At 41.7% G+C, this 14,029-nt stretch overlaps 1 protein-coding gene across 2 annotated transcripts in view; it reads right to left on the bottom strand.

Annotated features, from left to right (window-relative positions):
• NTRK2 (neurotrophic receptor tyrosine kinase 2) overlaps nucleotides 1–14,029 on the bottom strand; it is a 206,705-nt gene that overhangs the window by 53,711 nt on the left and 138,965 nt on the right. The window lies entirely within an intron of this gene.

Here is a 14,029-nt window from a genome sequence, read left to right as displayed (position 1 = left end):
CATAGAATTAAGAGTCGCCTGGGAAAAGGCCATTTATCAGCGTGTTGGGATGACTGCTGCAGAGCATACATAACAGCCAATGCTGCTTTTTTTAAAACATGAAGACAAAGAATCAGGAAACAGCCAAACCTTTCTCACACCACTTCTATTTTTGTACCTGTAACAAAAGCTGAACTCTCTTGTCCAAAGCCAGAAAGTTTTAAAATTAAGCTAATCCAAGAAAAAAAAAAGTGCCCTCTTTCAACTAAAGCCAACTTATTCTTTGGTTCTCTTACCACTTGTTCAACTGCTTTCCCTCTCTGGGCTACACTATAGTTACAATAAGACAGAAATTTCATTCTCGCAAACATGATTTACAGTATTGCTCTGAAGTAAAAGAAATAAAAGATGGACAAAGGTTTGAGTCAGCATAGTGGACAGAGCCTTAGCTGAATTGCTGCCCAGAATCAATTGATTCAGACGTTAAAGTCCCTGAGCATTTTTGTTCAACTCATTTTACATTCTCATTTCAGCACAAGCTTCCACTAAAAGATGTAATATTTAAATGACTGTACCAAATTTTGTAGAATTCATTACCAATTTGCAATGTTCAAGCTAAATAAAGCAGCTGTAAGGGCAGTTTTAACTGGCCGACTCAACAGGGTTGACAGCTTGTGTTGCTGAAATTGTACAAAACAGTCAGCATCTACTGATGAATTTACCCTCAGTGCACTTAGCTGCTTTTGCAAACACTGAAATTTAACCCTACTTGGACAAAGCCTATTTGCAGCTTAAATCCTAAACACAGTGAAGAAAATAGCAGTGCACAGGCATCAGGCCAGCTTCTGCAAAGGCATGAGTCTCAGCTCAGCTGCTTAACTGCAGGGACCAGGACTGAACTGTGCCAATATTTTAGGATATATTCAGATGCAGACCAACCCCTGCCTCCATGCTTGGCCACACGCCTGTTCCAAAATGGGTGACTACTTATGCAGAAACCACCTTGCCTCCATTACTGAAAGATGGAAAACTGAGTGCTGCTGGTAACAGCAGTGGGGAGAAATGGCACAGACTGTCCCCATTGCTGTCAGCAGCATTTGGAGAAAGGGCCCACAGTCTACAAGAGAAAAACACGTGTGACCCACAACCTGAGCCTACGGTGACGTAACCTGAGTGCACTGCATATAAATGCACTTTGTGTCCATGTGCATGCACGCGAGGGGAGCCCAGTGCTGGAGCAAGCCAGGAGAGTGAGAGATGTCCCCAGGCACCTCCATCATGAGTCTGCCAGGTAGGCAGTGCACCCATGGAGCAGACCTCCACCAGACCCAGCTGGCACCTACCAGAAACCCCCAGGCCAGCATGCAAGCAAGCCCACCATGCCCTGGGAGTGGAGTGAGGAAAGCCAGCTTCTTCCCATGCCACATCAGACCCGCAAGGGCTTGCTCCTGTCCCTGCAGCTGGCAGCTGCAGGGGTGACATTGCCCACCCCCTCCTCTGATGCCAGGTCTCCCAGCAGAGGCTACACATCCCTTTAATAACCAAGTACACATGAAATGAGACTGCAAGGTACCAATGTTTTTCACTCTTGTCAAACTCTGGTCTAGCGTAAGACTAAGTTTTATCATGATGATGCATTTATATGTGTATGCTTGCTTTGGCCAGCTACCTGAGCAGCTCCCCTGCAGTCAGAAGGAATTTGCTTTGTATTTTCACTTCCTCCACAGCACTGGCTTTTCAGGTAAAGCACAAAATGCAGTCAGCACAAAACAGGCCTGAACCAAAACACAACTTTTCCCCACGGACGCAAGTTAGCTGGCATCCCTTACCTCTGCTAATACTGGTCACAGGGCGGACAATCAGGGAGGACTGCTGCCCCGGCACGCTGCCCAAGCACGGGAGCATGGCACACCTTCGTGACCTGTGCTTTAAAAAATCCTTACTAATAAATGAGTAGTCCCCTCTACCCCCTGCCAAAGCTGACATTCAACCCTGTCTCTTGAAGAATTCTTCTCTTTCCCTTTGCCTGACCAGTATCACTAGGAGGATGCCTCTCTTCCTTTCATAGAGAGAGAAGTTCAGCTCCATGTTACCAGTGTCACCATCTTAAAAAGTCCACAAAGCCCACAGACAGGGAGTAGGGCTGAGATCCTGTCCGACTGGCATCAGCAGCAAAACTACAGCAGAGGCAGTTTTTCACTTGCTTCTCTCCACAGCTGCCAAAGACCTGGTGATGAACAGTCAGCTTTCTGAATTTTGTGGGGTTCCTCTCCATTTTGAACCCAGCACACCCCTAATGCTGGCCCTAGCAGTACAAAAGTTTTTTGTGAAGTTCCTGGAGGAATTCACAAACAATAGAGGAAAAAATAAATAAGAAACATACCAAATACTTCTCTGTAGTACACTTACAGCTGCTGCTAAATGCTCTTATATAAACCAAGCACTTGAATAAACAACCCATCCCATAGAACAAACTGTGAAAACTGAAACACAGCAAGCCACAGAAGAGATCTGCACAGAATATATTTGCAACTTGTCACGCTCTATCCATCCCTGTTACCTTTCTGAGCTGCACCGAGTTACTAAACAAATAAAAATGGACAGTAAATGTGACTAAATGGGCAGAGATTAAATATAACAACAATGTAAGTAAATCAAACACATATGATGTGACAGAAATACAAGCTAAGAAAAAAATCCGTTTAGCACACTCAGTGCCCCAGCCATAATGACACCATCTTCAGTGGGAGGAGATTTCAGCAGAAGATACACTGAAAAATTCAGGTCAAAATCTGCTTTCAGTTAGTATCAGGATAAAGCAAATGATCTCTGTTTAAGTCCAAGAGATTATCCTGGATTTGCATTGAAGAAACAAAGCAGAATTTGGCCAAAGAGGTGGCATAACTGGTTTAGCAAAGAAGTGGTCTCATAACATTGTCTCACTGGCAAAGATATACAAACATTCAAAGGGCGACTAAGTATTTTCCTCCTTTTGACTCTAAACGGTGATTGCCTTTGAGCTGCCATTTATACTTTTAAGAACACATCATTGCTGGTTTAAAAGATCTTGTCTGATTACTGTAAAAAATACATTATATTAAGCTAAAATGTAAGTTGAGTTGAAACACTTAAGAGAAAAATGAAACATAAAATATTAAGTGAGACCAAGCAAATTAAACAAGGGTAAATGCTTAAAAGAGGCTGTGTTGTTAAATAATAACCACATGGCCATGGCCATAGAAGCAGGGTGCTCCCACAGATGACTGCAGGGAACCGGCTGGCAACAGGGAGCACAACTGCAGAAAAGGGCTCTCTTCTCATCTCAAGGTCTTGGAGACATCCTACCAACAGAGCTGGACTTCTAGGTGCTTCACTCACTAACAAACAGCACATCACACTGGAAATGATGCCTTAGAGGCTTATCCTGCAAACACTATCTGCAGGCATGGACTGCACTCCCCAGGTAACCTATCTTTGATGACGAGGCTGAACAGAGAGGGTCACACCATGTTCTGGAGTGGGTACCAGCAAAACAGGCAACTTGGGATCACCTCACCACACTGAATTCACCCAGTTGGATGTGACTGATTCCAGCCATGGACAGCAGAACACTCAGCAGTATAAATTATTAAAATGTTTCTGCACATAATTAAAAAGTGAAATGCTGTGACAGACTGAAAGTGTTTTTCCCTTAGTCACAAACAATAGGTCTGGACATTTTACACCACATGTGACCGTTACACCACCTAAGCTGACATTCTACACAGCATGGAGCACAGTATTGAGTTAAATGACTTGTGCTTGGCAGAAGACTGCCTCCAGAAAGTGGCTGTGCCAGTCTTGATTTGAAAGTCTGAACTATTCACTTGCCGTAACGTGTAATCATTTTCATTGCTAATAAAAATGCATGCCTTTTTCTTTGTCTCTTAATTTTTAGCTTGTCTGGCTTGCATCTCCCTCCCTTGGGTTTTAGGAGACTTTCTCTGCTAGTTTGACAGCCTTTTAAAGTCTAGTATCAAATATACATAATCAACACTCTTCTCGCTCTTCTTGGTAAGGCAAAGAGATGGAAGCCCCTCCCAGGAAAACATTTTCTCCCATTGACCAGTAATTTTCATGGCTCTTCTCTGGAAAAAAATTCATCAACCTTTCAAAAGAAGTTGTTTCCAGTTGTTTTTCCGAATGGGAAGCCACGTTCTTGTATCACTGTCTACAAGGTTGTGATAAAAACATAAAATCAGCTCCCTATATCTCTGCACATCCAAAGATCACACTAGTCCTTTTAAGGCTGGGTTTCTTAAAGACCACAAAAATTACATAGTTATGTAGTATGCATGAGTGTGTCTCATCTTGAACACCTCACTCAGTTACGATATCACAAATGCTCTAACTTCCAGATGTGTTCCCATATTCCTCATGAGAACAGCAGAGCAGAGATCTGTCCTTATGGAGAGGCTGCAATATGGACTCACTGTTTGATGGACAGTAAGAGCCACAGCAGATAGGCTCCATCATCACTGCTCACTGAACTACCAACACTAGAAGATCCTATCGTGTTGCATGCCCACGTAAATCATCTGCTGAGTCTGCTTTCTAGGATACTGTTCAAAATTTTGCTAGCAGTACACATGTGGAACAGTCCTGATGAAATGTGTTGTGCCCGGACTCTGAGAAAAGAATGAGGATCTTAAATATGCCAAGTAACCGGGCAAGGTAATATTAAAAACATATTTACAGCTGCATAAGAAAAAAGCAGCCGCAGAAAACACTCAGCTTGTGATGCAATGTGAGGTGCCACAGAAAGACATTTTGCGAGTTTCTTCATTTCTTCTCCCACCATTTCTCTTGCAGTTGTGAAGACCCAAATATTTCTAAGAACTTACTAGAAAAAACAGGTGTAAATGGCTGGGTGATTGTTCAGATAGTACACCAAATTTGTACAGCATTTGTCATTCATATAAAAGGAGGGAAGGGATTTCAGAGAGAATTCCATAGCAGGAGGACACAAAATCACTACAAACAGCAGTCAGCAAGTCTAGCCCAATGACCATCAGATTCTGCAGCAGCAGCATCTCAACAGTTCTGCATGCTATTGCCAGAGCAGAAATTTTGGCACATTGAGATATCTACTCTCAAATATGGCAATAAAAGACAACAACCACTTTTTTTAAAAAAAAACAAAACAAAACAACTTTTTAACCTGTCAGCGTTGCCTGGATGCAGAAATGGGCCAGCTCAGTTCTGAGAGTGTATTTCTGATTATTTGATATATTTATCTGATACAACATTCATTACTTATTATTCTCTACTTATCTTTGTGTAGTGCTACTGTCGTTTAATTTTTACCATACAGCGGCAACAAATTCTCATGCAAGACTTGTGCCCAGCTATTGTAGGTGCAAACAAACAAGCAGCATGTTTTCATATACATAGTCCACACCTGAGATTCAACTCACATCTCTTTAACAGAAAGAAAATAAGCCAACAGAAAACCTGTTCCTCAGGTACTCTGCTCTAAATGAAAGGTGTTGGTGCAGGTTATAGAAAACTGAGTATGGAGGATCCACAGAAGAACAAGGTCAGAAAGGCACTTGGGCCTTGTCACATTACCTATACAAGTATGGTTTCTGAGTAATTTTAAATTTTGTTTTGTTTCTTTGAAAAAGAACAGTTTAATTCAACAGTTGTAAAACAGTTATCCCTGAGTGGCGATCAGTGATTTGCTAGACTTTTCACAGGCATCAGACCCCAAGTAGGCTTTGAGGAGACATTTAATGGGCAAGTTTAACAGGCAGTGTTCTTCCTGGAAGAACCAGAGACATTTATGAAAGGCAAACCTGTGAGTACTCACAGAAATGGCATAATTCCCAGGCATCTCCTAGCTGTCAAGAGCTACATCTGATGATAAATCCAATAAACCTATGATGCTGCAGCTTAACCTTTCAGTTGCTTCATTTACAACTTAAATCCTCACAGGATCCATACTTTAAACCCCAGAGGTTCTATTGTCTTGGCTGAGAATTAGACTTCCCTTTGTGACAGTGCTGCAGCTCCTGGCAGGATGCCCAGTCCTCCCCCACCTGCCCACAGCGGCAGGAGCACCACAACTCTTGCCCACTGTAAACTCATTTTGCTATAGCTGGCGTGGCTCTTCTCTGGCTGAAACTCAAGTGTTTGACGTCTTTTGGGGTTAATATTTGATTCCTGGTGAGGCATTTTATCTTACTCTTTTGTTATGGTAACTGATTTGTTTTAGTTGGCCAAGATCCTCTCAGTTTGGCTACAGATAGGCATATTGCCATACTTGATTAGATCCTTATAATCAAATAAGAGCTACTTAATAATAAATTATAATAACAATGCTATCATTGTTTTAAATGCATGAGCCTTACGAGCTAAATTCACCCTTCAGGAAAACAAGAATAATAAAGTCAACAGTTTTTCCAGGCATGAATTTGCCCTTGCATACAAAAACTAAGGTATACAAGGCCCTCAAGCCTTAGCAACCCGAAACTGGTTTTTATTTCAATAAATATGTATTAAATAAGGATTTGATCTGTTACATGCTAAAACAATTGGGATATATCAGAATAACTGAAAGCTAAATTTGGTGCTCTGTGTTCAGAATAAATAGCAGATATTAATTGCTCTGTATTTCCCTTTCTATGCTGTTTCCAGCCTACTAACAGCATTTCAGCACAGTATGGTAAATCAGCTTTTAAGCAGAAAACTGTGCTGGAATTTGGAGCAAACATTGCCTTTGCAGATGTGTATATACTTAATTTGTAAATGACAATCTCAATGCACTTCTTCCAAACAATTAATGATTGTAAAACTTAAAGACTATTGTGCATGTGTTGCTGTATAAAACCTCTGCTAGTATTATCTTATTGTGGCTAATCTGGTCCATCTTCCATGTTAACTGGAGACAATGATCCCACCACCACCACCACCACCCTTCTCTTAGCTCAGACCAGGAAATCCTTTCCCTTCAGCATGATACTAATCTTTAGGGATCTTCTGTGCTGCAGAAAGAGAAGCAGTGAGCAAAGGATGGGGAAGTACCGTGTAGCATATCTCATATAATAGACACTTGCTGGGGAGAAGGGCTAATAAACTGTCTTCAGAGTATTAACTCTTTTCTACCTCTGTTTTCAGAAACAGGCATAGTCTGAAAAGCATCCCAGGATTCCAGTGTGAAAAGCAGGACCTGAAAGAAACACCATACATTCAGAGACTAAGCCATATTCAAGATTGGCCTAAGAGGGTATAAAGGTGAAATTCAAACAAAATTGCCCTATTTTTGATGTAGGTTTCTCTGCTTTGCTTCTTCTCTTCTCGTTTTAAAAAGAAAAGGAAATAATTTTGTACCTCAATATAAGGGAGGACAGAAGGGTTTTACTGGTGCCCTTTCAAAAGGAAATACGAAAAGTAAATGGAGCTTTCAAGCCTGTGAAGCAATAAATCATGTGCTTAGATCACAGTCTCAAATTCTATCCCCTTGTATAAAAGTTAAGCACATACTTAATCTTTACCTTTTGCTGAACTGTTTTACTAAAAGCTAGCATACCATCTGATCTGCCATGTTAGATGGGTAGGTCTGCCCTGTTGCAGCTAATTGTGCTGGAAAGAAAAGGGAACAATAGAGAAAATATTGCAGGAGCATGAGAGAACCCAGTCTTCTATATATCATTTTTAAGCATATTATTTACCCTTTCCCTAATAATTTTCATCCTGTTTCAGAGCACTTTTTACAGTTCTATCAGGGTGCAGCACACTGTGTGGCTTTCCATGAGGAAAGCTGAATCTTATGCATGCCCATGTTTTGCGTTCTTTGGGCCCACTGAGGTAAACTCCTCCCCTAGAGGAAGGTTCAGTCTCTGCCTGCTTCCTTAACTGCAAATAGTTAAGGCTTTGCCCCTACATGGTTACTTGCTCCTATCATTCTGTGCATACCACCCCCTTTCCTGGATTTTGCCATAAGTGGCCTTTAAACCCAGAGAAAAGTTACAGGTTTGGTTATCTCCGAGGAGGACCCACAGAAGACAAATAAAGACATGGGGCATTGTAAACAAACAATAGAAACCTTCTCTCCCTTTGATCAGATCCTTGTATTACTCACTGAGAAACAAAATGAGCAGGAAGGAGAGAAAACAAGTCTTGAGTCTTCCTGTACACTGAAAACAAAAGAACCTCAGTTTGCCCTCTGTCCTCTGGGAACACAGAAGGGGTTAGCACTAACCATTACACTGCCCCATGCAACAGGAGAGATGAGCAAAATCATCTTAAAAGGTGAACGGACCTTGAAAAGATGCTATTCCGTTTTACTGGTGTTCTGTCCTTCAGCATTTCTGCATCCTTCCATGGTGAAGCATTTGTTGCTCTGCTTTTGTTTCACTGACAGGCTGGCACATGTCTTTGCTAGGGCATGCCATCCACAGAGGCTTCTGTCATAGAATCATAGAATTCTTTAGGTTGGAAAAGACCTTCAAGATCATCAAGTCCAACCATCATCCATGCCCACTAAACCATGTTCTGGAGTGCCTTGTCTATGTGCTTTTTTAATACCTCCAGGGATGGTGACTCCACCACTTCCCTGGGCAGCCTATTCCACTGTCTGACAACCCTCTCAGTAAAGAAATTTTTCCTCTAATATCCAACCTAAACCTCCCATGCTGCAACTTGAGGCCATTTCCTCTTGTCATATGGGAGACTTGGGAGAAAAGACCAACACCCACCTCACTACGATCTTCTTTCAGGTAGCTGTAGAGAGCGATAAGGTCTCCCCTCAGCCTCCTTTTCTCCAGACTAAACAGCCCCAGTTCCCTCAGCCGCTCCTCATAAGACTTGTGCTCCAGGCCCCTCACCAACTTGGTTGCCCTTCTCTCGACACGTTCCAGCACCTCAGTGTCTTTCCTGGAGTGAGAGGCCAATGTCCCCATAGGGCATTTCTCCCTCAGCCCCTATTACAGTTTCAGAGTCCCAGTACTTATGGGTAACAAAGGCAGTTGTAACTGGCAGCATGTGCATGAAAATTTGTCTTTACTGCTGGGCCGTGCCAGATACCTCTACTGCAGCCACAAAGCAGTCAAAAGATTATTACATGGTACTAGCTTCAAACAAAAGCCCTACAAGGTCTCACTTAGAGGTCATTCAAATGAAGTCACTAAGGGTTTGTAGGACTGAACGTGCTGAGGGTTTTTCAGGATCAGATCCTCAACAACTGCAAAGAAAAGATTACTTTTCTTTTGTCTTGTTGCACATGCGCTGGAAAAAAAGTCTTCCTCTGTTTCCATACAAATATAGCACATGGCTTCGTTTTTCGAGCTTAAAAAGATCTTATCGTAGACCACACATCACCTCCTCTGCTGACCTGTTTTTTCTGTCCTGCATCCTCCAAAGGACTAAGATTGTAATGTGTATGTTTATAAAACACGAATTATTCCATGTGTAAAGGTCATGAGGTTTCTACAGTCAGGGTGACTTCTCATCATTCTCCAGGGTCTGACAACCTCCCCAAATCCTAGGGAAGGATATGAATGAGACTATGTCATGCCCCTTACAGGGAGCTTTGCTTAAGCAAACAGTGGTGCTCATACTTGCAACTGCTATGTAAGTTACACTAAACTATAGCCCAGCAGGATTTGAGAACATTTCAAAGCCTTTTTTAATAGCAGTAGGATAGATGCCTATTCTAATAGCTCTGATAGAAAACCCAACATGCCCCATTGATACAGTGAGAAAAGAAAAGCTGTGGCTTGACAATGGGAACAGCAGGACTTTCCCAGACCATTTCTCTTGCAAAAACGTCACATATTTTCTCTTCTCCCCTCTTGGATTGGTGTGTTATTTTCATGTAACATGAAAACTAACACAACTAGCTAACAGATCTAGCAGAGAACATGAGAAATCTCATTCCACTCACTTGAGCTCTAAATTATGTTTCTCTACATTGCAGACAAAGAAGGAAGAGTCCTCCTTCTCTGCTAAAACAAATTTCGGGAGGGAGCAAAAGTCTCAGCTACGTACAGCCCCTTGCAAGCGATCTGCACACCATACAGCCCTGGGCCACTTGCCCCTTAGTGGATCAGAGGCAATGGCATGCTCTGTATGCCACCATGGCTGCAGACAGCTAGGCACCACTCACTCAGTCAGCATACAGCCTGCCTGTCCAGTCAGCAAGCCAAACAGAGGTACACTTAAAATAGGAGCAGAGAGTGCCTTGGTTCCACTACAGACAACAAACCAACAGGTCTGTTTCTCAGCAAAGTTTCCTTCAGACACCTGTTTAAATAAGGGCTTTGTAAATTTTCACTAACACTTATAAATCCCCTCCCATATATCAATAAAACTTTATTTTAGAGAAAGAGAATGAACACAGATACATTAATCAAAAGTCAACTATACAATATGTCAGCAGCTAATGAAAAACAAGGACCTGTACTCCTTTAGGATAACAACAGCTTCCCACAGGTCCACTATGATAATGATCTGTCAGAGCCCCAGTACCAACAGCGACAACACAACCAACCAGCCACTAAATGGGATCTTTTGAAGCTGTGGCCCATGACAAGGTTGAGGACAAGTTCAGTCTCTGCCAATGTGCTTTCAGCACCTAAAAGCATCTTGGTTTTGAGTTGATAATTACAGTGTGCCGAGCCAAGCAGCTGTCACTAAGGAACAGGAGCTGCCCAAATGAAGCAAAATGCATAGAAGTTTACTGCTGAGTAATCACACAATAATGAATCCAGTTACAGCCTTTTGAGGCATAGAAGTGAAAGACAGAAAGAGGGAGGAAAAAAAAAGAGCAAAGGGAGGAAGAAAGAGCTTTGAACATTTTGTTCCAGTCAGTTTCCAAGAAAAGGAAAACACCAGGCATGATTCAAATGAAGGATGCCCTCCCATAGCACCACTGTTGCTGGAGAAGTGGCCACTGGGCAGATACCTGAGACACGTATATCCCAAAGCACACAGACCCAGTCTTTGCCGAGATGTGAACTCTCGCTGATGGCAGCACACACACGTAGTAGGGAAAACAAGAAGAACGGCAGAAATGGCTGAATGAACTTTATTCAGGATCTGACATACGATGTCAGTATAATGAACATGACCTAAAGAAGAGTGTTACACTCATAAGCAGACTGAGTTGGCAGCTCTGACCAATTAGTACCAGTTAATTTTATGGTGACAGCTAGTACACACGTATGATATTCTGTAAAAGCTTAATGTCATCATAAATCATAGTCACCTTCTCCCCTGTGCCCTTTATATTTGGAAAGTACTTACAGTTGAACCTTCTGTAATACTTGTTGTAGACTGAAATGAATGCAAATGTAATTCTGGCAGTCTCTGCAAGAAGCCAAAAATGCACACACCAGAAAAGTTCTCTTCTCACCTAGAATCTGTATGACTGTTGCTTTTAAAAAACAAAACTGTTTTGTTCCAACTACTGTACACCATGATACTTACAGCAACTGTAGTCGGCACAGAAAAAAGGTAGCCAAAAATTTAGGTTTTTTTCTCTGCTTCCTTCTGAAGTTCAAGTTCTCTCCCAGAGCAATAAATACCAGCTGCCTACATACTCATGTACTTGGAAAGCATTTTGAGCAGCAGTAACCAAGACAAATGGCTGCTACATTTGTTGAACTATAATGGCAGAACACCAGATACTGCTTATCAGTAAAGGAAATATTAAAAATTACCATCATTTTATTGTTACTAGTGAAACAGCTGGATTTTTGTCTCAAGTTGCTCATAACTGGCACTTGCAGCTAAGGAGACGGGTGTTGTCCACTGATATGCACACTGTCTGCACTTAACTAGAACATTGAGGTACACAAAGCATTATTGTTAGCCCTTCAGACAAGATGTCACCAGGGTACATTAACAGACCACTTTACAAGCATTTTGATTAACTGCTGCCTCCTGCAAGACCACCACCAGGAGGAGGGCAAGTACAGACCTACTTTTAGGAGGGACTGGTCTGAAGCCTGTTAGGGAGCTGGAGGGCTACTTTGCCTTTTGGTAGTCCAAAATCCACAAAATGGTCCTCAAGCAATTTCCAGGACTCTGTTTCTGGTTCTAGCCTGCCCTTCTGATCAGAATTTTAAGGAGAAGAGGAAGGGTCAAAATCTAACATAATTATTTATAAACCAATTTCAAGATTTATTAGGTGGTTTTTCCAGTATTTTCCCACTTAAAATTCTCACCTAACTTAGAGGCTAGTGCGTTGCTTTCACCGTTGCTTCTGTTGCATTTATTCTTCCCTTGTAACATTTTCTTCGATAGGAGAATGGTAATTCAGCCACATGTTCCAAGAATCTAATAGGCTCTAACTGCAAAAATAACCATTACTGATTTGCATTTTTCCTTACAAAGAAACTACAGAGAGGCAACATTGTTTGCTTCTGAAACCTAGACACAGAGATGAAAAGGTATTTGTCATCAGCATTTTGGCTAGCAACTCTTATGAGGCTTCTGCTGAGTAAATCCCCTATCATTGTTCCCCCCCCCCCTTAGAAAATAAGTCCAGAAATGCTTACCTAGCTGTTTCATAACAGTGGGGTTTTTTTAAATATTAATTATTTTCTCTTTGGACAGTATCAGAAAGCTATGAAGTGTAAGTTTCGTATTTGTCAAAGTTCTTATTTGGTGTATTTTGAAAACAACGGCCCAAACTCCTCACTGCCATCACTTTCTTGATTTCAAAATCTCAAGTGGAAACTCTTCAGATACAGATTTGGCTGCAATGAATACTTTCTTTTGTTTTTACAGATTCTGGCCTCCTTAAAGTTTAAGTGCATTATAATACAGTCAAAAATAAAAGCAACTGGAAAGAAAAAAAGCACATGCAGAAAAAAGATTTTACAACACTTTCTCTTGCATTGCCTTCAGTGCTATCTTGTATGCCATGAACTAATCCTGCTCTTACTTACAAAATGGAAACTGGGAAATTCAGTGGAGATCTTCTAGATGAACAGTCACAAGGACAAGCTGCTGAAGAAAGCAATTAAGAAACCCACAGCATCCCTTAATTTAAGACACACACACAAAAAAAAGAGACTTGCTATAAACCTATGAAAATGTGAGGTCTGCTGCTTCACTAAGTGCCCTAATTCTTTGCTTATTCCAGACTGTACGTTGTTAGTTTACAGTCTTTTATGTTCAATCCTGCATAAAAATAAACAGGCCCTCAGGGATTAACATACCACAACCAGCACTTCAAAACTACTTGCTGTAGCTCCCTTTCCACACCTTCATAAATGTAAACAATTCGAGATTTCTGAACAGGAGCTACTGGAATCATTTTCTTTCATATTGTGCCAAGCAGGCATCAGATATGGCAGTTGCTGTGGCAATTGGGGAAAATGGTAAACTGCATCCTAATGAGGGCTATTCTAGCTAAGCATCCAAACAACATCATCGGGAAAAATCTCTTCTCCAGACTATTTTGAACGGTATTTTTGCCCATAATTAACCAAGTTGAAAGCTAGCTACAGTAGCTAGGAACAAGTGGTTTGAGAACCCATATTATCCCTGCTACTGCACCAAAAGTACTGTGCTTTCACATACAGACCTTGCTGAAAGCAGCCCTAGTTAAGGACAGCTGTGACGACTCCTGCTCCAGTATAGCATTTTTAGTTCAAGCCCAGCTCCGCAGGAGTCTGATACAACTTTCCCCAATCAGTGACAGGCCTGTCACTGGCATCGAGGGGAACCTGAGACAAGCAGTCTCACAGAAAAGAGGTACATCTTGCCTCAGAAATACCTCAGAAATTGGACAGGTTGTGAGTTTGAATGAAGACTGTAAATACATACACAGCAAATGTGCTATATGCTGCAGCTTTCCACCCAGTAATTCATATCTACAGATATATAGGAGAGGAGGGTCATCCACACCATGGAGTTTATTGTCTCCAGTGAGAAGCACAAGACTGAACTGCTGATAGGCTTGGGAAAGAACATCCACATCATGTGGTTTATTGTCTCCAGTGAGGAGTGCAAGATTGAACCGCTGATAGGCTTGGGAAAGGACACAAGAGATTAAACA

Source organism: Buteo buteo, chromosome Z, assembly GCF_964188355.1.
Source record: "Buteo buteo chromosome Z, bButBut1.hap1.1, whole genome shotgun sequence".
NCBI lineage: Eukaryota > Metazoa > Chordata > Aves > Accipitriformes > Accipitridae > Buteo > Buteo buteo.
This window is presented reverse-complemented; position numbering and strand designations above follow the sequence as displayed.